Source organism: Calonectris borealis, chromosome W (genome assembly GCF_964195595.1).
Source record: "Calonectris borealis chromosome W, bCalBor7.hap1.2, whole genome shotgun sequence".
In the NCBI taxonomy this organism is placed as follows: domain Eukaryota; kingdom Metazoa; phylum Chordata; class Aves; order Procellariiformes; family Procellariidae; genus Calonectris; species Calonectris borealis.
The window spans coordinates 21,939,224-21,956,277 of NC_134351.1; the positions used below are offsets into that span (position 1 = coordinate 21,939,224).

Consider the following 17,054-nt stretch of genomic DNA (forward strand, 5'->3'; position numbering starts at 1 on the left):
GAACCACATTCAGGAGACATAGCAATATGAACATGCTTGTTTGAACATCCCAAGGTTATTCAATATTCTCAGGGATTATTGTGGACGTCTTCATGGAGAGGACAGAAGAAAACGGAGTTTCTGAAGATATGGAAGGGAAGATGAACAAGTGGGTGAAGGTGTCCCGTCCTGTCTCCCCCTTAAATTCATTCTCCAATGAGAAAAAAGTGTAATTACTAATAGTTTCTAAGAGGTGGTTCCTGAGGTACAGAGATGATGGCAGTGCCGAGTACAGATACCAGATTAGACTTACGACCAATGTTTTTATCGCCTCATAAAACAGCAGCAAAATGATAATCTTGGCCCAGTTCCGACTGATGATAAACAGCACAAAAGGGAACACATACTGCAAGCAAGGTATTACATGATCCAACATTGAGAGCCAGCCCCACAACTTTGAGAGCTAATAAATCAACATTGTGACCAATCAATATAATGAATGCTTATAACCAATTGTGCCTTAACACTCTTTGGCCAGATCTAGCGTTATCTCAACCCTTCGAGTGCCACGTTGGGCGCCAAAAAGGACTGTTGTGGTTTAACCTGGCAGGCAGCCAAACACCACACAGGCACTTGCTCACTCCCCCCCACCCACAGTGGGACGGGGAGAGAATTGGAAGGGTAAGAGTCAGAAAAACTTGTGGGTTGGGATAAAGACAGTTTAATAGAACAGAAAAGGGAAAATAATAATAATAATAATAATAATGATAATGATAGAATATACAAAATGAGTGATGCACAATGCAATTGCTCACCACCTGCACTGACCGATAACCAAGTAGCAATCGGTACTTCCTGGATCACGCCTACCATTCATATACTGAGCATGATGTCACATGGTATGGAATACCCTGTTGGCCAGCTGGGCCAGCTGTCCCGGCTATGCTCCCTCCCAGCCTCTTCCAGAGCATGGAAGCTGAATGTCCTTGACTAGCCCTGCTAGCCAGGGTACTTAGCAACAACTGAAAACATCAGTGTGTTATCAACATTCTTCTCATACTAAATTCAAAACACAGCACTAGTAGGAAGAAATTTAACTCTATCCCAGCCGAAACCAGGACACGTGCTCACCGTGGTAGAAGTAACCACCGGATGGCTGGATACATATCCCGTGCCCCATGCCACCGCCAGAAACACCATCCTGGGCCTTGAAAAGTAAGTCCTATAGCGACATGGCACCCCAGAAAGAATTGAGCCAGACAACGGGACTCATTTCCGAAACACCCTCATAGACACCTGGCCCAAAGAGCATGGCATTGAGTGGGTATATCACATCCCCTATCATGCACCAGCCTCTGGGAAAATCGAACGATACAACGGGCTGCTAAAGACTACGCTGAGAGCAATGGGTGGTGGGACATTCAAGCATTGGGATACACATTTAGCAAAAGCCACCTGATTAGTCAATACCAGGGGATCTGTCACTCGAGGTGGCCCTGCCCAATCAAAAGCCTTACATACTCTAGAGGGGCATAACGTCCCTGTCGCGCACATAAAAAATATGCTGGGGAAGACAGTGTGGGTTACTCCTGCCTCTGGCAAGGGAAAACCCATCCATGGGATTGCTTTTGCTCAAGGACCTGGGTGCACTTGGTGGGTAATGCGAAAGGATGGGGAAGTCCGATTTGTACCTCAAGGGGATTTGATTTTGGGTGAAAATAGCCAATGAACTGAATTGTATGATGTTAATTGTTATATGATATTGTATATCATTATTTCTATGGTTGCTATCAATGGTATAACAGTAAAAATCACCCAGATTAATGAAGAATGAACTAACTCCGATGAAACTGAGCAAAGTGCAACGATGATAGAACCGGATGAGCGCAGCAATACCGGAATCAGAACTGGCTTCAGGATGCAACAGTCCAACACCACACACCATCTCTCCTGCCCTGAAGGACTGTTATGACAGATGGAGCCCAAAGTCTTGGACTGAATGAACTCAATGGACATTTTAGAGGGATGGCCCATAGACTAAGGGAATGAGATCTGTGTGTACATATCAACAGACAAGAAAGGTGGTGGTGATTAATTGGAATGTATTGAAAAATGTGAGACCTAGACATGACATAGATGGTATAGAATAAGGGGTGGATACTGTCCTGGTTCTGTCTGGGACAGAGTTATCTTTCTTCTCAGTAGCTGGGGGGCTCTGCTGTGTTTTTGGGTTTGGTATGAGAGGAGCGTTGATGGCCCATTGATGCTTTGGTTGTTGCTGGTTGGTGCTTGCACTGGGGACTTTTTTTGGCCTCCCATGCTCTGCCAAGTGCAGGGGAAGCTGGGCCGGGGGGAGCATAGCTGGGGCATTTGACCCATGTGACTTCATGCTCAGTATAAAAACTAGATGTGGGGGAGGGGCTCGCTCCCCCGTTTGTCACATGCGGTCGGTGGTCAGTGAGCAGTTGTATTGTGCATTGCGTGCTTTGTATATTCTGCTGCTGTTGTTGTTATCATTGTTACTATTACTGTTCTACTTTGTTTTATTTCCATTATTAAACTGTTTTTATCTCAGCCTCTGAGTTTTCCTACTTGTGCCCTCCCGATTCTCTCCCCCATCGTACCAGAGGAGGGGGGTGAGTGAGGAGTGGCTGCATGGTGTTTAGTTGCTGGCTGGGGTTAAACCACGACAGATGCGTACCTGACCCCAGATATATATGGGCAAAAAGCTACAAAGGAAAAAAAAACAACAAAAGAACAGCACTCATGAATATATAGCATACTTCAAATTTAATATCTCCACTGTCCACTGAAAATGGCTTATTTTTTTCAGGTTCCTCTTTCAGATATTAAGGGTAAGCTCTTCTCTAACTTGAATTCCATTCAGTGGACAGCCTGACCTCCAACTCCAAATTATGCATACATGCCTTCAAAGCAGTAACAGCTTCTGGGTGAAACTTCAGGAATACTTTGGCAATGCCTCCAACAGTGTCAGGTAATCCTCTTCAAAAAGCTTAATGACCCAGGATGATTTATGATTCACAAATAACAGCACTAGTAAATACTAGAAAATAAGTAGCACTTTTATGAAGAGGCCCAGGCTTGAGTAGCAGTATTTCTCAGAAATATTTATGGGTCTTGCAGACTTGTTCACTGGCCTGTCAAGGGTCAGAAAGTTGTCTGGGTTTTAGAAGGTAGCAGGCAAAGATGCTTGATTAATATAAGGTGTGGTGGACAGGGAGAGGCACTTGTCCATTAAACTGCAGGTAGTTCTTTCCAGCTTTTAGCAAAAAATTCTTATGCTTGAATTCTGCGAACAAGGAATACGGCTCGTATAATGACAGCATCCTTAAACACCTCTCTCCTTTCCATCTTTTTGGAAATTACCATCACAAAATTAAATGTATGATCAAATTTACTAAGAACAAGCATTTTCAAATTCCATAACTTCTGATATGGTTTGGGTTTGTTGCTTTTCTTCCCCTCAATTATAAAGGGATAATTTTGAACACAACATATGCAATCTGAAAGTTGTAATATTAAAATATGAAAAAAATCTTCTCTGATTCTTACCATTCAGGAAAGAAAAATAGTAGAGAAAAATATTGCACATGAAAATGTCATGGTGTTAAAATTTCAAAGTGCATTCAGTAACAGCAAAATACTGGAAACAATTCTTAAAGCAAGGTTCTCCTGAGCCGATAAGGGGAAGCCTTAGAAGAAATGACATCACCATCTCAATCAGGATAGTAAAAAAAAAAACATATGCAAATTTAAACATAACAATGACAGGAAAAGCCAGGGAAATATGCCAAAGAATTAATATAATACAGTCATAAAGGAAAATTTAATGTATCAAAGTTTGGGGTTGGTTGTCTGTTTACATTTGTACTTTTTTTTTCTTAAAAGAATTTTCCTCATATTCTTTTTCTAAAATTGTCAAAGCCGTAAACCACACTAGTGTCAGAGGTAAGAATAACCTATTCCAAGTAAATAATTTATTCCCAGGTTTGCCACTCCACCTAAATAGCCAAGTGATCCCACTTTTAACAAATGACAGAGCAATCTGAATTGAGTGATTGTACCCTAACTTGAAAGATAGCAGCCTGTCCACACCACTAAACTAAAAATTACCATATAATTAAATATCACTAGCAGTCGCCGCTCAAAATAGTCTCATGTTCTGAATAGCAAAAGCACTTCAGCACAAGACTGACAAGCACAGATAGAGCTACAGCAATAAATTTATAGAATGCATAATTCTCATCTTCTTACATTCATTTAACATAGGTCATGTAAGAAAAAAAGACTGTATCAAATAGTTAAAAATATAACTTATGAACATAACAGATCAAAACTTGATTACTTAAAGGACCTGCCTGTTAAGCAACTTATTAAAAGAAAGAATAATACCTGCAGTTGCTTATATTTTCTGCATTGCTGTTTGCAGCATGTATATTCGGTTTGCATGGCAGGGGTTTGGTAGCAGGGGGGCTGCAGGGGTGGCTTCTGTGAGAAGATGCCAGAAGCTGCCCCCATGTCTGTTAGAGCCAATGCCAGCCGGCTCCAAGATGGACCCGCCGCTGGCCAAGGCTGAGCCAATCAGCAATGGTGGTAGCACCTCTGTGATAACATATTTAAGAAGGGGGGAAAAAAACCCACCACTGCACAGGAACCAGCAGCAGCCAGAAGAGAGGAGTGAGAATATGTGAGAGAAACAACTCTGCAGACACCAAGGTCAGTGAAGAAGGAGGGGGAGGAGGTGCTCCAGGCACCGGAGCAGAAATTTCCCTGCAGTCTGTGGTGAAGACCACGGTGAGGCAGGTTGTCCCTTTGCAACCCATGGAGGTTAACAGTGGAGCAGATATCCACCTGCAGCCCATGGAGGACCCCACACCGGAGCAGGTGGATGCACCCGAAGGAGGCTGTGACCCCATGGGAAGCCTATGCTGGAGCAGGCTCCTGGCAGGACCTGTGGACCCATGGAGAGAGGAGCCCACGCTGGAGCAGGTTTGCTGGCAGGACTTGTGACTCCAGTGGGGGACCCATGCTGGAGCAGTTCGTGAAGAACTGTAGCCCGTGGGAAGGACTCACTTTGGAGGAGTTTGTGGAGGACTGTCCACAAAATTAATTTAAATTAATTTTCCCCAAGTCGAGTCTGTTTTGCCCATGATGGTAATTGGTGAATGATCTTTCCCTGTCCTTATTTTGACCCACAAGCCTTTCGTTATATTTTCTCTCCCCTGTCCAGCTGAGGAGGGGAGTGACAGAGCAGCTTTGGTGGGCACCTGGCGGCCAGCCAAGGTCAACCCACCACAGCATGACATATTCAAAACAATACTAATCTTTCAGTTGGCTTGAGCAGTAAGAAGAAACAGAAGCTTTTGCTTGAGTAGGACCAACAAAGATACCTCAAACCTATCCAGGCACATATGGCACTTAGTTTCAGAATTACGACTGCTTTACAACACTGCATTAGTCCAGCAAATGATTTAATCATAGGCCGTATCAGTTTTTATACTGCTCACAATCAGATACAGCCCCACTAGCAACAGAGTTCAATTAAGAATAGATCCCACATGTTAGGTAATGCACAACACAAAGGAAAATGCCCTTCTTATCCAAAAACTTTGCATTAATTTTTTTTTTCAGTTAATTCTTATACTTATAATACTTGTTTGTGTTTTTAATCCCTCTGAAAAGCAATTTCATTGCCTAGGTCAGCTAAGAAAGATTTCCCTCACTTTTACCGGTTTCAGCCTGCATGCTCCAGCACCTGGTGCTTCTGAGAAATTATAAGCAAGCATTACAAGTCAGTCTTTGGTTGTAGAAACCGAGAGAGAGTCTTTGAAACTACCTAGTTCAAGTACCACTGACAGTTTTGGAGATCAAGGTATAATTTGTCTAAGGTATAACCTTACACAGGAATTCAGTGAGACCTACTAAGCAAATGGCAAATTCAAAGTTAAATCCAAAATATATGGTTAAGGCAAAGATTAACCAACAGACTGTAAGAAAACATTCTTTAAAAATATTAGTTTGTATACCATTTCCCAAAAACAGCGTATTGCAATTCACTGGGGTGGTTTTTTTTGTTTTTTTTTTTAAGTTAACCAAGAGTTAACTTAAAAAAAATTGCTATCCAATTGTCAGGATTTCTGCCACAACGTGACTGAGATCTCTCGACCAGTAGGTAGAAAAAGGCATTGCTTTACAATTTAATATCAGTCATCCAATTTCAAGAGTCATAAGGCACAAGCTGTCTATGATACCTGACTAGACAAAGGGTGCAGAAATGCTCTCTGCTGATAAGGTGCTGGAAACTTTAAAAGTTGCAAGGCTTTGGGTTTTTTCTTTTATAATACCACCACCTTCTACATTATCTTACCATGTTTTAGCCACTTGCTCTTCAAGCTAGGAACTTGAAAAGCTAAGAAATTATACTGCACAGGTAACTTGAAGTACAGAGAAGAGTTACGTGACTACTGTTAATATTAAGGTCTGGTCTTGTACTATCTCAGTGGTTTAATACATTCAGTCAGATAGACAAATCCTTATGAGAAAAAAAAGAAAAAAAAAAGTCATTTCCATGTCCTCCATAGTTTTAGAAAACAGACTGAAAGGCAACTGACATCATACTAAAATAATCAAATATTCTGAAAGACTATTTTTTAGGAATCAGAAGGGACATTTTTTGTTAGAGTCACAGCTCGACTGCCTGCCAGTTGGGGATTTTTTCTGCCTGGTACTGTCCCAATCCAATATCGGGGGAGGTTTCGATGTGATCCCAAGAGTGAGATTAAGACACAAATGAGGTCAAATGCCATATGTCTTAAACAACTTTTATTATCAAAAGTAAAAGTTAGTAGCAATAGGATAGATTAGAATAAAGATAGAAATCAAGCAAGCATTCGGGATAGAGTTGCAAGAATAGTCACCACCATGGATCCGCGACGTCTCTGAGTCCAAGTGTTTTAGTGCTTCGGTAGTGAGCGGTCACTCCGGGGTCCGTGGTGGGCGATCTCTCTGGGGTCGGCGGTGGTCGATCGACACGGGGGTCGTCTTGTCAGTCCCCTTTATTCCTGTTCGGGGGCTGCAGTTTCCATGACAACGGTACGTTGCCACATTCCTAGACAACACGGAGTCTTGCTCAGAGCGCATCCCCTGCAAACCAGAGGCCTCCGTGGCCTTGCAGCTGCTCTTATCTTTGAGGCAGATGTTTTATAGTTCTTAGGTAAGCAGACAAATGTTTTATAGTTCAGTTTCTCCCACTTTTTGCAGCGGCTCTTCTTAGATAAGCAATCCTTGAGACAAATGCCAGGACTCACTGACAAATGTTTCAGTTCCTTACAGGTACTCATTTGTCAGTTCTTTTTGTATTATATATAGACACACACTCAGATAACGCAAGCAGGATTAATGCTATCAAGTCCATCAAGAAAATTTCTGGCCAGTAACACCTCCCCGGTAACAACTATTTTACTTTAGGCAAATTAAAGGTGTAGTTACAGGCGTGGCTGGATGAGCAATATCAAAATGAGGTTTAAGAGAAAAAACATTGTAAAACTAGAAAATCATTAGAGGATTTCAGATTCCATGAGTGTTTTTCTCAGTTAAACTCTTGCATATGACAGTCTATTTGGTAACATGATTTAAAACAAACAAACATAAAACCCTACATTTTCCACCTCAAAGACAAAACAAGGGGAGAAATATATAATCCAGAATGGACTCTTCAGTCAATATGTAACGATTGCGTGCAGCAGCACTATCACAGATTTTTAATCTGCTTTTTAAAGACTGTCCTTTTCACAGATATAAATTAAACTGCAGTGTTAAGGAGGGTTCTTACCACAAAAAGTAAATAAAACTTGATAGAGGTTTTATTAATCGATTTTAAATAAAAGCATTTTTCCTTACTTTTTCAGTTCTAGAGAGTCAGAAGATCATGGCCCTGTATATCAACTATTTCTCACTACAACTCAACAGTTTTGAATAAACTAGATAGATTTATACAGTTTTAATAACTTTCAAAACTCCTGCTCTACCTATTGTGGAGAAAGCATTACTGTTCAGGTAAACAAACTGACTAAACAAAGTAACTATTCAATAATTTAGGATAGGGTGTGCACTGACTAAGCGTGGTCACTCCTAATAAGCCCCTATACTCTGAAAACAGATACTAACTTAATTTCACGTTGTACTGGTTTTGGCTGGGATAGAGTTAAATTTCTTCATAGTAGCTTGTATGGGGCTATGTTTTGGATTTGTGCTGAAAACAGTGTTGATGATAACACACTGATGTTTTAGTTACTGCTGAGCAGCGCTTACACAGTGTCAAGGTCTTTTCTGCTCCTCACACCACCCCACCAGCGAGTAGGTTGGAGGTGCACAAAAAGTTGGGAGGGGACACAGTTGTCTCACCCACCATCAAGAAGGCACTACTGGTTACAATCACCCCCACCCACACACACCCTTCCACTTACTCCCTGGGCTAAATTACTGCAGCCAAACCCCAGTGACAGCAGCTCAGATGTAGGAAATTGTGCCTTGTTACATCTGTCCTCTGGCATGAGGAACTGCGGCATGTTGAAATTTAAAAAGTTTCGTGGGATAGTCTGACTTTTTTGACTGACTTTTGTATCAGAGTTCCTTAAACATGTAACTCTTGATTTAGGATATCTTTCAAACCTTTTTAAATAAACAGGCCTTTTTTGAAATGTATAGCTAGTAAGTTTTATTTTGGTAGTGGCAAAACAGCTCGCTTGGAATTTTCTCCAGCAGTAAAGCTTTTAAACTACACAAGTACATATGATATGATTAAACACTGTGGAGAAGAAAATGTTTTTCTAAGTTGTAAAGATAGTGTGGTGTTCAGCACTCATAAAGAAAACAAACTTTCAAATTCACTATAACTCAAAGGAGAGTAACATAAAAGGACGAAAAGTTTCTCTGGGATGTCTCCGTCAAATAGCATCAGCCTGTTCTCTTACTTCTCTATTCTGTCAGACTGCACTTCAGCTAAATGTGACCAACCATGTTTTCTTACTCCACTGTCTGAAGGCTGAAAGAGAAGACCATACTGCATTTTTTTTTTTCAACTTCTCAAGTAAATCTGTGCACAACCTACACTTGGACACAGTACACTGTGTGTTGACTGGATACCTCTAACCACAATTAGCCATCTGTGTGTTTGTATCTTCATTTGTACCTCACCTTTGTCTGCCTGAAGACTTCTCCCTCTGTTTGCTTGTCTCAGCCAAAGTCTATGTAAAATTGTGTTGTTTTTTTCCTGTGGCAACACAGCTCATCAACATTACAATAATATCTATAAGCAACAATATAAAATCTAGATGTGGTTCAGTATCAAAACTCGTTTCTGTCTGCAGCTGCTTAGTTTTTAGGAAGTGTGATTAGCTAGTTAAACATAGGGAAGAAGAGTAACTGCATTTTAACAAATTATCTCAGCTGAAGATCAAATTGTAAAAAACACTTAATTTTTTCCCTTTTGAAAACTGATTATTCTGTGCTCTAAGTTGAAGTCTTATATTTGTGAAATGTTCCACTCAGTTCTTTCATGTATAATTCTTCATCTTGTATTGAACAGCATCATAATTAGGCAAAACCAAAGGGTTCCTTGCACATATGGACATTAATCTGATGAGACTTTCAGATACAATTGAACTGTTCTGCTTCATTACAAATATACAATTTTTAAAAATCAAAATGGAAAACCAAATTCACTGCTGCCTACTGTAGGGATTCTGAGAGTTATAATAAAAATCTATGGTACTCAATTTGTGTTTCTGCAAATACTGCAAGACAAAAAGTATGGTATCAAGAAGAATGTTGAGTTTTGAAATCATAGTTAGCAATGCCTTTTATCATTAGCTGAAGGGAGTTTGTTTTGTTTGTTTGTTTGTTTTAATACATGCAAATGTAGTGTTGGAAGATCTAGCTGATATGCAGCCTGAATATGATGTTCTTCACAAATGGGATTAATATACCTATGCATCTGACTATTGTTTCTGCTTACCTGGTTGTTTGGGGCTTGCTACATAAGTGCAAGGGTTAATGCCAAAAGAAGTTAAGTTCATGTGCACAAGAGGAGAGAGAGTGCCATGATAACACCTCCGCAAACAGCTGTCTTGCTGGAAAAACAAGTGGAAAGGAACTAACTCCCCACGTTTCTTTGTTTAGTTAAGAGGATTTTGTTTAGGATTTTAAAGGGTCATTCTTCCAGGCAGAGAAGGCAGAAGTGTAAGAAGCCGCAGTTACCAGAAATGGGAGTGGCAGCCCACTAACAGGAGCCTGTACTATAAAAATCTGTTTTCTGTGCTCTTTCACCCACCAAGTGTAGTTAGAAGACAGGTGAAGTGAAAGCAGGAAGATAATAGGATTTTGGTGCACAGGGTAGCACTCATAGAGAAGGCAAAGTTCCTTCTAATCGTTCAGTAATGTGCCACATCATTGAATGCAGGTGACTCTTCCATGTTGATTCCTTACATCATTTGAGAGGGAGAGAAAATACAACCCAACCACCCCTCCCCCACTGATGTTACTGTTCTGAGGCATACTCTGAAGCCAGGAGTATGCTCCATGCACAGCTGTATAATACACACTGGCTAGAGGTGGCCAGAGCACGTAGTAAGCGCACACAGAATACTGCAAGTGAAATACACTCCTTGAGCGCGACAACCTACCTGCTTGTTTAACTTGCCCCTCTGCTTTCTGAATAAATTTTTAACCTCTGCAAAATATAGTAGTTCTTTGCATCAGGCTATGAGGAACTGCTGTGATCTAACCCTCTACATAATATAGGCCACAAAACATTGGCCTGTAAATCTTACATAATGCCCGTAACTTGTGATGAAACCATAGTGCACATCGTTCCAGTGCACAAGTCAGTATTTTTAAACTAGTCCTGAAGCAACAGCTTTGCAGCGTTAACAGAAGTAGGGCAGTTGGACTTGTGAAAGCCTTCGTCAAAAAGAGAAGTTGTTGTGGTTTCAGTAATTCTTATTTATATTGTGTAATCCAAACACTGGATGGACTCAATGGAAGAGAGTACATCAAAGCCTCCTCCCTAGGCAGTGCACAGCTGGTCGTGAAATATATCTATCTCAGACTGGCCTTTCTGCCAGCTATTTCTCTGAGTTCAAAAATATTGAAGTAGTAGTAGTGTGGCTGGTACAGCACTACTGACAGTTCTGGTGCGCTTGTTTCTAGTGTCTCTGGTATTTGATGGAGTCAGATTCAACTGCAAGATGAGAAGAATAAGCAAAATTTTCAAACCAAGTATGAGTCTGAGGTGTAGATGTGGGTGTAAAGTCTCTCCATTTTTATTAGGGTAAATCCAGGAAGAGTTGTGACCATCAATCTTCTCTTCTGTTGGCATTGAAGACAGCTGGCTCCATGGATGTAATTTCTGGGCTTCAGCCTTACTGTCCACTGCTAGCTTGTCAGGAATGCAGCCACTTATTTTCAGTATTTTCTCAGAACCGATATACAGGAGAATCATAAAACAAAAAAAATATTCAAAGAAAGAAGTCCAGAGTAAAGGAAAGGGAGTGATTACTTCAAGCACTTCTAAAATTGTCTTATAAATTTTTTTAGTTTGGATTTTTCATATAAATGAGCAGAATTTGAAGGAAAACATATGTACAGAATGTTCAACGGAAACTGTATTTTATGTGGAAATTATCAGAGTATTTAGAGATTTCTTTTTTAAGTAAGTTCAATATGACTACATTTGAAGAAAGAACCATGTCCCTCTATTTTAAAGACTTTGCCAGGGTTTTGATCTGTGCAGTTTTTAGTCTGAAACACTAGCAACTGGAAGGCAGTAGCATGGGCTGTTAAGTTGTACAGACTCATCCCTCTCATGCTAGTGTTCAGTGAACACCAGCAGCAAAAATGGCAGCAGCCCCATGTGTGCCAGGGGTAAAGACATGCTCCTACTTTTGCAACCCCCTTGCACACATCATAGAGGCAGCAGCTGTAGGCCCTTGGAACCAGGAGAAGAAGCTGAAGGCCTTTTGCCAATCCTTTCCTCCCAGCCAGACCTGGCAGTGCCTGGCAGAGCCCCCTACATTCTCCAAAGGGCCAGCAAGTGCATCACTGCTGTGACCTACAGCAGAGGGATGTGTGGGGCAGGAGGAGTGGGTGGATACAGTTCACAGGCTGCAGCAAAGTGCACTATCATACGGTATGGTCTGTTGTGTTTAGACAGTGTCGTGTCTTGAACAGTAACACTGGAAGAATCACCTACTCTATCAAAAGATTTCATTTATTCTCCGATTATGCACAGTTCCTCCAGCCTTCACAGAACACTGTAACTCAGTCTGTCCATCCTCCCAGTCATCTGGATTTCCCATGGCCTGCACTGGATGAAATGGCAGAGACTGGCATGTAGGATGAGAGTTGTTTAAGAAGCCACCTTATTAAAGTTTGCTTAGTGTGCTTCTACTTTTATGCATGCTTTAGCTACACAGCTGAAGAGTAGCAGCAAATAGCAAACAGAGATGGCAAGTGAAAAACATCCTTCAGGCTTCCCTTCTCAATAGGCTGGACATACTTGCTTCCTTTGTTCTGATGGTTTGGGCTTCGCTCCATTCACTCCACCTCCAGAAATGCTTAGCTGCCCCACAGTGTACTCTAGCTGTGTATTCAGTGTATGGCTGCAGTCCACCCAGGGTGATGCTGGCATAATGGAGATGTGTGTCTGAACTGTTGTGCTGCAAGACAGAAAAACAGAACAGTCAGAGCTCATATTGGCTTCATGAGCAAGAGGCTTTTGTCTGAAAAAAATAGTTCTTCCTCTAGATCCTATGACAGCCAGTTAAGCTTGACTTGGAAAGGATAATCATGGAACAATAATAAAAAAAAAAAAGAAAGAAAGAAAAAAAAAAGATATGCACAAGATCCAAAGACTGGGAGATCCAAAAAGAGGTCTGCAAGCCAGCTCTGTGTAACTGTTTGAGTAGGAGTCACTCACAACCTGTCAAATAACTACTTTTTACATCAAGGAGGGAATTTACTGAGACCTTATCCTCACCCAATCTGGATCTCTTACTCAGTTCATGTAAGTAGGATGCTATTCTAGACATATGCACAGCATCTACAGCTGCCTTTTCTTTTCATTTTTTCCCCAACCTTTTCCCCCCTCCCTCCTAAGAGGCAGGGTGAGTTCTGGCAAGAGTCAAAAAGTGAGCATGCTTTTAAGCATCTCCTCTAAACGGTCTCCTGCAACGGTCAACTGCAGCAAATCAAACAACTCTTGGGCAATACTTAAGACAGAACACAGCTTGCTCCTGATCTTCACAATGCCTTTTAATATGCTAGAGTGTCCTGGTTTCGGCTGGGATAGAGGCAAGCTGCCCTCATAAGAAAAGGGCTACCGAGAAACCACAGTACGTATGCAAAGAGTCAGTCAACCTCACTGTTTGTGAAAGAGGTGGAACAAGACAAGGAGTCTACTGAAATAATCTTCAAGGATGTAGAAGAGGATGGGAAGAAAAACTGTTCTGGGGTTCCCTCACTAGAAATCAGACACACTACCGTCAAGTACAGTCAACAGTACACAGAAAACTCCTGGACTAATATCAAAAAAGCCTTCAACACACCTCTCCACCATTTGTGTGTAAGATGATGAGAGTCATAAAAACATGACAAATAAAGATTAGCAATAGCTAACAGCAATTATAAGGCCCATAAGTATTTTCATATACTTCAACAAATCTCAGAACCCATCCAGCAGAGGACAGAGCCACATATGCAGACCAGTCACACCGTATACTTTAGCCAGCAGTATAACTAGTGTTGGGAATATGAATTAGTGCCAGCAATGGCTGCCCATGTGGACTACATGATCAGTGTAGAGCTTGGGAGCAAACAAATCCAGAAAACAGACACATCAACACGCTCACAAAATTTAGAGTGTATTCATATTGCTGGGGAATTATTTTTTAATCTCAAGTCAAAAAGATATTTGCTATGCTTTTGTGTATGAAATTCAGGTTTCATACCAGTTCTACTTTCCCATCGGGTTGGAGCACTTCAGTCTGACAAAAGAGTTCAATTCCTTTGTTTTGATGTTTCCAATATAATGTGATTTCTGTATCTGTGCATTCTTCCCACAGCTGGAAAGGTGCAGTGGGATAAACTGCTAAGGGAAAATCTGAGTTAGCTCTTGTAAAACATAAGATATATGCAAATGTATTTTAAGGTATTTTAGCTGAGTAGTAAAAGCAAATAAGAAATACAGTGTCAGATTTTTCTGCCAGTCTAGGAGAAGCAGATATAAATTAGTAAAAATTAATTTCAGAATGTAAATGTAAGTAAATATTATACAAGATCAAAAAAAACCTTGTGCTGACTTGGAACTATTTTAGAACATCATGAACAAAAGAAAGAGTCAGAGACTTATTGCAAATGCAGTAAAATTCTCTAATCCAGGGCCTGGCGGAGGCTCCTGATGTAGCATGGTGAGTAACGTTTGTCACATTTCTACACCCCAGAATCCAGCCTCTTCACCAGAGATTTTATTCACAACTCTTACATTGACTCCTACCAGTAGTTACCCTCTGGTAAACAGTGCCAATGCTATTTCTTGCAAAAGATTTCTGAGATCCTTTACTGCAATGTAAGCAGCATTCAGCGAGAGAAGCAGATCTCAAACTCTCCCATATTATCAGACCAATTGTAAGGAATAAGACATGTCAATGCAAGTGAGGGGTATGTTTACAGCTTTGGCCATTATCCTAGAATTTCATGGACCATGAATTACAACCTGAGGACTTTCAGACTCAAAGGAGCTTGTGTTTGATACAGAATGTCCCAGCTACCACATGCAGAATTGGAAACGATGGACTTGAGTTTTCCTTTATCTGCTGACATCCTTTAAGTAAGGTGTCCTGGTTCTGGCTGGGACAGAGTTAACTTTCTTCCCAGTAGCTTGGGGGGGTGTGCTGTGTTTTGGGTTTGGTATGAGAGGAGCGTTGATGGCCCATTGATGCTTTGGTTGTTGCTGGGTGGTGCTTGCACCGGGGACTTTTTGTTTCTCTTTTCGGCCTCCCATGCCCTGCCAAGTGCAGGGGAAGCTGTGGGGGGGGGGGAGCATAGCCGGGGCGGTTGACCCAGCTGGCCAATGGGGTATTCTATACCATGTGACATCATGCTCAGTATAAAAACCAGGAGGGGGGGGGGGCTCGCCCCCCGATTCGTAACACGCGGTCAGTGGTCGGTGAGCAGTTGCATTGTGTATTGCTTGCATTGTATATTCTGCTATTGTTGTTCTCATTGTTATCATTACTGTTCTACTTCGTTTTATTTCAATTATTAAACTGTTTTTATCTCAACCCAGGAGCTTTCCTACTTGTGCCCTCCCGATTCTCTCCCCCATACTACCGGAGGGGGTGGGTGAGCAAGCGGCTGCGTGGGGTTTAGCTGCTGGCTGGGGTTAAACCACGACAGTCCTTTTTGGCGCCCAACATGAGGCACGAAGGATTGAGATAACAACACATTAACTAGAGCGTATTAAGGAATTTATCTCTGTTAACAGTTGCCGGTCACAATATTGATTCATCTGTTCTCGCTATTAGTTTATCTGATCTGCACCATGCTCTTGTTTTTGCTGTACCTGTTAAAGATTGGTGTTGGGTTTTGTAGTCTGCTGTGCTCTGCAGGGATTAGTGATGTTTTGCCTGGGAGATTTGTTACTAAAACGCTGGCATTGGGGGTTATTTGGTATTTGGGATTCGTAATGAAGCCGTTTCTGCATTTCGGGTACCACCTCATGGAGACCATTAGCAATTACACCTCTTACTCTGAGAGATTTTTATGGAGGAAGTAGAGAATGGCACCCTCACTACCTTCCTCTATGATGTCGACTCCTTCGTTAAAATAACTTGTCAGTACCTTGAACATCCCTGGGTAGTTAAGATACATCTATTGGTATTCCTTGGGAATATTGTTTCAGTTTTGTCCAAGGTTAATAAGCAATTTAAGAATGTCATCCAGTGATCTGCCCCAAGGCTGGATCGTTATGAGTGGCAGGGTGAGTGGGATAGCATGGGAAAATGCCTAGGATGGTGGGCACCCCCAGTGTTCCGGAACTTCACCCCTGAACAAGTGCAGAATCCTGAACAATTAGTAGAATATTTGGAAAAAGTATGCTGTCACCCTGGCCATTCTAAGGAGACACAAATCACTGCAATGTGCTGGGGCCTGGCCCACGCCTACCGAGCCCTGTTTAACACCACTCAGAACCCCCAAGGGGAAGAGAAGGTCTCTGGATCTGATGACAAAGCAACAGGCCCTGTGGCTACCCCACCCCCCACGGCAGGCACAGCAGCTACTCTGCCCCCTGCGACAGGGAACCAACCCGTGCCAGTATTAGTTGCCCCTATACAAAAAAGAAAATACACAAGAAAATCAGCTCATTTAGTAAGGGATGAAAATGAACCAGGGCCATCAGGAGAACAGGAGCAGGAGGAGGCAGAACCCGTAAATGAGATGGTAACCACCTGATCCCTATCCCTGGGTGAGCTGCGAGATATGAGAAAAGATTTCAGTCGTTGTCCAGGTGAACACATTGTCACCTGGCTGCTCCGATGCTGGGATAACGGGGCCAGTAGCCTGGAATTAGAGGGTAGGGAAGCCAAGCAGCTGGGATCCCTTTCCAGGGAAGGGGGCATTGACAAAGCAATTGGACAAGGGGCACAAGTCCTCAGCATCTGGAGGCGACTCCTGTCAGGCGTGAAGGAAAGGTATCCCTTCAAGGAAGATATTATATGTCACCCAGGCAAATAGACCACCATGGAGAGAGGTATCCAGTACCTGAGGGAATTAGCCATGCTGGAAGTGATTTATGATGACCCGAACAATGAGCAGTTTTTCAAAGATCCAGATGAAGTCAAATGCACCAGACCCATGTGGTGGAAGTTTGTACGGAGCGCACCAGTGTCACATGCAAACTCATTGGCAATAATGACCTGGAAAAACGGAGAGGAACAAACAGTGGATGAATTGGCTGGCCAACTCCGGCAATATGAAGAAAGTCTCTCTTCCTCCCT

At 41.9% G+C, this 17,054-nt stretch overlaps 1 pseudogene; it reads right to left on the reverse strand.

The window, feature by feature from the left end:
• Positions 1-12,500: 12,500 nt before the first annotated feature.
• LOC142074714 (oncostatin-M-specific receptor subunit beta-like) overlaps positions 12,501-17,054 on the reverse strand; it is a 41,238-nt pseudogene continuing 36,684 nt past the window's right edge.